Here is an 8,569-nt window from a genome sequence, read left to right on the forward strand (position 1 = left end):
CTTAATCACACAGGGGGTCCTGATACCTCACTTTACAACTCCACCACCAAAGTACGCTTCTGTCCTTGCTGATGCAAATTAGATAACCTGGGAGAACTGGTACCGTTCTGGGTTAATTTGTGGACGTAGCCTCGCCCACTACACTTCTCATACCAAAGTACTTCTACTATTACAGGGAGGCGGTGTCTGCAAAGAAAGCAGCCCTTACGTGGTTGAAACCTGCTTTGCCTCCTCTTGCTCCACAACTAGCTGGACAAGTGGGTGATATCTGTGGCGTTCTGGGGTGCCACCGAGCAGAAGTGAAAGCCACGTGGGTGCATGTGAGCAACCCCTGGAGAATGTTTACGTGATGGATGAGGAAGAGCCTCAAGGGGGCCCCATGCCCAGACAAGTAGGGACAAAATGGCAGACACAACTTTAGGGAGGCTGAGGCCCACAGAACTGAATACTTCTGGAGACTGAGTGAGGTCCACGTCGAAGCTTCCATGGGACCTGGCAATAAGGGGGGTTGTGGGTGAGCGTTATCTCATGGACACAATGCACTTAGCACAGTGCCCGGCACGCAGCAAGGACTCAGGAGGCGTTAGCTGTCATTGCAGATAGGGCCAACCAAAGAGACCAGATGTGCAGGAGAGAAAGGGATGATGATGGAGCCCAGTCCTCAGCCATGCCCCTCGACAGTGTCATGTTGGACAGAGATGCTGACATTTGTCTTGCTGAAAGTTTTATGTGGAGCGTGGTCAGAGAATGTGAGGGACAGGGGCTGGGACTTCATCAGGCTCACAGAACAGGCTGTGTGAACTGGCTTGGGACCTCTATGCTGCTAAGGGTTTTTTTTTTAGTAAATGTCTACATGGGGGTAGCATTTGGTCCAAGAGTCACTTTCATTAGTTCCTGGGGGTAAGGGGTGTGTGTGGGGGGGAGCTCTTTTTCATCTCAGCATTTCAAGGGTCACTGTCTTTTTGCACAGAGAACCTAACCATAGTAAATGACCAAACTGGCTCAGGGCTGGTCACAGGGGGCACCAAAAATGGGCTTTTGAACTGAAGAGATGAAAGGACCAAGAAATTAAGAGACTGGAAGAAATGAGGGATCACAGAGGCTAAGTTGAGTAAGAAAATGGAGTCCAGGGGCACCTGGGTGGCTCCGTCGGTTATGCACCCGACTCTTGATTTCGGCTCAGGTCATGATCTCAGGGTGGGGAGACCGAGCCCTGTGTGGGGTTTTACACTCAGCAGGGAGTCTGCTTGGGATGCTCTCTCTCTCTCTCCTCCCTCTTCCTTTGCTCTACCCCACCCCCCACCAAACAATCTTGAAAATGGAGTCCAGAGGTGGACAGGTTGTAGCATCTGCCAATCAATCTCTTTGTTTTCCTAGCAGCACCCAGAGGGTGCTCAGTGGCAGAAATGCACCCAAGGGACCGGACTAAGGGTGACGATGGGAACTGCCCTACAGCGAACCTGTCACTATGACTTAGGCTAAGACATAGGGACTGAATTGTGACTGTCCAGTGAGGGGCGTCCAGTGAAGAGCATCCACATCCCATCCCCACCCGTCCGTTATAGCTTCAGTTCATGGAATAACTGAGGGTTCTAAGGGTCCGCTCATTTCTGTAGAAATGAAGAACAATTGTTCCACAACTTTCAGTGCAGAGAATGGATACTTGAAACATTCAGCAGAGAAGCTGTCTGTCACTTCACACAAGGGACTGCAAATCATGTGGATGATTCACCCCCCAACTTCCAACACTAACCGGAGAAAAAAGCAAAATAGGAAAAAATTTTTAAAAGATTTATTTATTTATCATAGAGAGAGAGAGAGGCAGAGACACAGGAGCAGGGAGAAGCAGACTCCATGCCGGGAGCCTGACATGGGACTCGATCCCAGGACTCCAGGATCTCGCCCTGGGCCAAAGGCAGGCGCTAAACCGCTGAGCCACCCGGGGATCCCCTAGGAAATGTTTTGAATCAACAAGTAGTGGTAACTGGATATTCCCACCCCCAATAACTCCATATTTGAGAAAGTTCTTTGACTTTGAATCCTTACTAGCAATAATGTTGAAGAATTCTTCTCTTTTGCAAAGTCAACTAGAGATATTTATTAGATTTAGCAATACTCCCTTTTCTCATTGAAGGGGTATAATTCGAAGGAAGGGCAATGAAGGAAAGTCACTATTACAATTTACAAAAGGTTAGAAGAATTGGATTGGTAGTTCCACAGAATAATCGAGGAGAGGATGAGAATGTGAGGTGGGAAGGGATATCAGACAGGGTGTCCAGAGAAATGGAACCAAGAGGAGATAGATGAATGATAGATAGGTAAGATTCAAAACATATAAAGAGATTTAAAGATTTTATTTATTTGAGAGAGAGAGAGAAGGAGAGAGTGCAAATGAGTTGGGGGAGAAGCAGAAGGAGAAGCAGGCTCTCTGCAGAGCAGGGAGCCCAATGCTGGGCTTCATCCTAGGACCCTGGGATCATGACCTGAGCCAAAGGCAGACACTTAACCAATTGAACCACCCAGGAGCCCCTAAAGAGATTTATCACGAGGAATTGGCGCATGTGACTTTGGAGGCTGAGAAGTCTCACAGTCTGTCGTCTGCAAGCTGGAGACCCAGGGAAACCGTGTGCTTTGCAGGCCAGAGAGCCAGGAATTCTGAGAGCAGGAGACTGATGTCCCAGCTCAAGGAGCCGGGCAGAGAGCAAACTCAACCTTCCTCCACCTTTTTATTCTATGGGGACCTTCAAGGGTTAGGGTGATGCCCACCCACACTGGGAAGGCCAGTCTGCTTTACTCAGTCTATGGATTCAAATGCCAATTTCTTCCAGAAACATCCTCACAGACACATCCAGAAAAAAAAGTTCAACCAGATATCTGGGCATCTGGTGGCCCTGTCAAACTGACACATAAAATTAACCATCACAGAAGAGAGGAAGGAGGGAAAAGTCAGAAAAATATGCATATGTGCTTGTGAGGGGCACATACAACAGGAACTACACAGGAAGGCGTTTAAAGACCCACTAAAAAAAGAAAGCACTAATTAGATCACTAAGAATCTCAGGGCCAGAGATGACCACACAAGCACCAGCACCTCTAGAGTTCACAGCACTCTTGGGGAGGGGAGGGCTTTGAACTGATCTTATCTAGATCTTAAGGGGCCAGAAAAATTCACATTAACATCGATCTAAGCATCTGAGGCCAACTCGTTTTGACGAGTTCCAATGTTGTAGAATAAAGTCTGACGTCCATGAATCTCAAAAGAGTGGGCTCTGCCTTATTCAGCTTTTTACCTCTAATGCCCAGGGAGCTGGCAGGGGGTAGATGCTCCGTAAATGTTTTCTAAATGAGGGAGTGATCGCACAACATAGCAGTGCACAGATTCAGCCCTAAAATGCTTGAATCAGCTGCCCTAACACCCCACCAGTAAAGCTAGTCATTCTTGCTTAGACTCTTGTTCGGTTTTATTAACTCAATTTTAATAAATCATTTAAAATATATCGGATTTACTGGATATGCAGATAGGTGTCCATTTCAGGAGCACTAGTTAGGGGAGGACAGTTGGACAGTGGCTGGTCCTGTTGGCACAGTGAGAGCTGAGGAAGGGAGCTGCCAGGTGACCCCAAGGCAAGAGGGAGACAGTCAAATGTCCATAAACACCGTGCGGCGTCTGCAAGACACAGTAAATTAATCCTTTTATTGAGTGCTTACTCTGGGCCGAGAACTTCGGGTCATTTTATAGTCTTTTAAGCCGTGTAACTCAGCTTGGAAGGTTAGAGTATTTTTTTTTTTTTTTTTTTAGGTTTGGGTACTTCTTCCATTTCACCAACAGGGACGCTCAAAAGTCAGAGAAATCAACAAACTTGCCAATATTCAGATCCAAATCTGATTTTTTTCCCTTTCTTGGTATAACCCATTTTATTTTATACATTCCTTTTACTTTTTGACTGTTTTAAAGCCACACATAACTACAAAGAAGCAATTAAGAGCAAACCATGAACCATATTGCCACTCAGAATTAATTACGATTCGTGTTGTAGTAAATTTGTTGCTAGAGGTTTTTTGCATTTTGTCTTTTGTTTTTGTCGTCTCTTAAGAAAAAAGTCCCTCAAGCAGATTTATAAAGATGGTCTGTTAGCATTCACCAGTTTTGTATCTAATGTAGCTGTTTTACCCTGGCATCCCTTCTTCCCCAGTGTGTGTGTGTGTGTGTGTGTGTGTGTGTGTAGACGACATACTCAGTATCTCTCTGTCCCTTTAGTTGGCTTGGTCATCCTCCTTTTGATCCCTCACTGAGTTAAAGAAATCTTTTATTTTTGCTCACTCTGTAGTCATATGGGATGTATGATTTTCACATTTTGAAAATCATATTTCAACACATGGGCCCCTTGAGAGAAAGTGTGTGAAGGGCCACCTCAGGGGACAAGGGACGAATGTCTTAATCCGAATCTCATCCTCACATGGTTCTCTCTAGGCTGTCAGGACAAAACCCCCTCCCTCCTCAGCCGGGCTAGAAGTTTCCCCAACAAATCTTGCAAAATACAGCTCAGGGACAGCTTACAGATATCTAAAAACCCAGAGTGCAGAGTACCTTGTAGAGCAAAAACTTAGAACTTCATGAAGATCACTCTCGTAACAATTATGGAAGCTGTTAGAAAATACTCCAGACCGGCTGCCATCCTAGACCAATGGATCTCTCCAGAGTCTCTGGAGACAGGGATGGGGCATCAGGTTTTTTTTTTTTTTAAAGCTTTCAAATGACTCTAACGTGCCGGAGAAGAGAAGGGCCAGTGCTAGGGAGAGAGGGAGCAGGGAACAGAGGAGAGAGTTTTCTCTTCTTTCCTCTGCATCAGTCTTCCAGCCACTAGGAGAGGGAAGGATGGGGGTGGGGGGTGGCCGGCATCTCCTTCAGGCTCTCCTCTGATTTATTTAGAGTCCATTTGGAGACAGAGGCCACACTGGCAGTTTGGACGGGGAAAATGGAACAGAAACAATTGCTAACTCTATGAAAGGTGGGTATGGATGCCAAGCAGGCGAGGAGGACTATTGGGGATGCAGAGGCAGCAAACGAGGAAAGCAACTGTCCACCCCCCCCTTCACCAAGAGCCGAGGGGGTGGTGGAGGGAGGTCCCTGGGACCCTAGAAGGGTGCTCATCTCTCCCTCAAAGCAGACATCCGGTCCTCTCAGGCGACAGTGTGCCATTGGGTGCATTTCCCCTGAAGCCCAACTAGAGAGGGATTTCAGGGCTTAGGATGGTTTCTGATTTTTTTTTTTTTTTTGTCTTCAGGCTCCAAGGCGAGGAGTTTCATGGGTGTGATGGTTAATTTTGTGTGTCAACCTGGCTAGACCAAGGCATTCAGATATTCAGTCCAACACCAGTCTGGATGTTGCTATGAAAGTATTTCATTTTGTTATTTTTAAAAAAATATTTTATTTATTTATTTGATAGAGACAGAGAGAGAGAGAGAATGAGAGAGCATGAGCAGGGGGAGAGGGAGAAGCAGATTCCCCACTGAGCAGGGTGCCCGGCATGGGGCTCGATCCCAGGACCCTGGGATCATGACCTGAGCTGAAGGCAGATGCTTAACTGATGGAGGCACCCAGGCACCCCCCACGATGAAAGATGAGACTAACATTTAAATGGGTGGACTTTGGGTAAAGCAGATTGCCCTCCAGAGCATGGGTGGGCCTCATCCAACCAGTTGAAGACACAGAGCAAATAACCGAGGTCCCTGGAGGAAGAGGCAATTCTGCCCCTGGACCGTCTTTGCACAAGAGCTGCGACGTCCCCTCATCCCTGGGTCTCTAGCCTGCTGGCCTAACCCTGCAGACCTGGACTGGCCATGCCCCATGACTGCAGGAGCCAATTCCTTAAAATAAATCTCTGCCTATACATCCATGCACGCTGTTGGTTCTGTTCCTCTGCAGATCCCTGGCTACCCCAGTGGGCCGCTGCCCGTCCGTCTTCCCCAGGTGGTGCCTCTCAGCTGGGCACTCCTCTGTCCCACTTTCTCCCCCAGGACTGGGAGGCACTGATGCTGGTTGCTGCCCCCCATTCCCGCTAGGTGAGGCTTAAGTGGCTCAGGGGAAGTTTAGAGTCCTCGCAGTTCGTGAATATCCCAGAGGGCCCAGGGTGACCAGGAAGAAAAGAACCAGAGATTCCTTTTTTTTTTTTTAATTTTTAAATTTTTTTATTTATGATAGTCACAGAGAGAGAGAGAGAGAGAGACAGAGACACAGGCAGAGGGAGAAGCAGGCTCCATGCAGGGAGCCCGATGTGGGATTCGATCCCGCGTCTCCAGGATCGCGCCCTGGACCAAAGGCAGGCGCCAAACCGCTGCGCCACCCAGGGATCCCAGAACCAGAGATTCCAGTAAAGGAAAGAGAAGAGTCAAGGCAGATACTCCTTAGAGGAGGGAGAAGCAGAATTCCAGAAAACTAGGAGCAAGCAGTCCGTGCCCCCCCTCCCCACTGGCCTTGCTTCTCACTGCTGACTGCCCTTGGGTGTGGGAGGTGCTCACAAACACTTGATATCTAATGGAAGACACCAACCCCATTCCTTGGGATCCTTGATCTTCCTTCTTCCTTTCTTGCCTACCGAGGCCTTCAGCAGGGAGCTTTTTATTTTTTTATTTTTCTTAAATTTTTATTTATTTATGATAGTCACACACAGAGAAAGGCAGAGACACAGGCAGAGGGAGAAGCAGGCTCCACTGGGAGCCCGACGTGGGATTCGATCCCGGGTCTCCAGGATTGCGCCCTGGGTCAAGGCAGGCGCCAAACCGCTGCGCCACCCAGGGATCCCAGCAGGGAGCTTTTTAATTCTTGTATCCATTCTCCCAGTCCTAGCTCCCAGCCAGCCTCTTCCATGCAGGCCTCCCTGACTTTCCCAGTCCACAGACACTTCCACCCCTTCCTTCCTGATCACCCTGGAAATATTTTTATTTTATTTTTTAAAAGTTTATTTATTTATTTATTTATTTATTTATTTATTTATTTATTTATTTATGAGAGATGCAGAGAGAGAGAAGCAGAGACACAGGCAGAGGGAGAAGCAGGCTCCATGCAGGGAGCCTGATGCGGGACTTGATCCCGGGTCTCTAGGATCACACCCTGGGCTGCAGGTGGTGCTAAACTGCTGAGCCACCCGGGCTGCCCTGGAAATTTTTTTATAGTTCTTTTTAGCCCTCAGCCATAGAATGTGCTCTTGCAGTGTTCACTGTGTTCCTGAAGTCGAGGACTGTCCTGAGATTTGTTCTGTACTTTCAAACAGCTCACCCAGGGCAGGCTTTGATATTTATTGACATTTGAACTGACTTATAAGAGTCTGTGAGAAAGCAGAGGTGAGGGGCGCCTGGGTGGCTTGGTTGGTGAAGCGTCTGCCTTCAGCTCAGGTCATGATCCCGGGGTCCTGGGACTGAGTCCCTGTGTTGGCTCTGTCCTCAGTGGGGAGCCTGCTTCTCCTCTCCCTCTGCCTTTTCCCCTGCTCATACATGCTACTCTCTCTCTCTCTCTCTTTCTCTCTCTCTCTCAAATAAATAAGTCCTTTTAAAAAACATTTTTTAAAAATTTAAATTCAATTCACCAACATATAGTCTAACACCCACCGCTCATCCCATCAAGTGCCCTCCTCAGTGCCTGTCACTCAGTGACCCTATCCCCCCACCCTCAAATAAATAAAATCTTAAAAAAAAAAGAGAGGTGAATGCTCAGACAAGTGGGTGGGGTGGTGCCCAGGTTCATGCACCGGTCAGCGAAAGCCCAGAATAAATCATGGGGAACAGGCGCACCCTGCAGGTTTTGGATCATCTCTGCGGCCACCAGCCTAACCAACCTGCATGCACAAAGCGATGCTGTAATTATCTCAGGTGTCCAGAGATCCTTCTCACTAAATGTGAGGCAGGTCCTGCATCTTCTTTAAGGCTATCCCGTGTCTTCGACTCCCACCTCCTCCCACAAAGCAGTGCATCTCAAATGTGAATATACAGAAAAATGGATTTTTGTGGGAGGATGGTGGAAATGCATATTAAAAATGTAGATTCCCTGGTCTGTAGAGATTCTGATTGAGAAGGTCTGGGAAAGGGATGAAAATCTGCATAAATAAATCTCTCTAGGTGATTCTGATGATTTTGAGGAAGGTGGTCCATACTTGATGCACAGCTCCTGTTGGCGGGTCATTCCGTAATGACTTAAATCCAAGGACAGCTTCTGGGAAGACTAAACAAAATTCAATCATCAAATGCCCTAGGAACACACAGAAATCTACCCAAGGACAGCTAGAAGGTGATTAAAAAAAAAAACTTAAAAAAAAGTGCCACCTTCTGCATAGATCCAGGATGCTAAGTCATTACCTTCACCTAATAGTTTACTGGAAGCAGAGTTGTCAGGGTAGTTATTTTGTATCTGGGCAATTTAAAAATAATTAGAATTGGTTCTGAGATGCAGAATCATTTCTGGAAGCCATTAGGATCCAGCAACAATGGCATAGCCTGATGGGGATGGAGGCTGGACCCCGGGAGAGTCTCCTACCTGCCCTTGATAACTTATGCTCAGGAACTATCTTTACCAGAA

Source organism: Vulpes lagopus, chromosome 6, assembly GCF_018345385.1.
Source record: "Vulpes lagopus strain Blue_001 chromosome 6, ASM1834538v1, whole genome shotgun sequence".
Classification (NCBI taxonomy): domain Eukaryota; kingdom Metazoa; phylum Chordata; class Mammalia; order Carnivora; family Canidae; genus Vulpes; species Vulpes lagopus.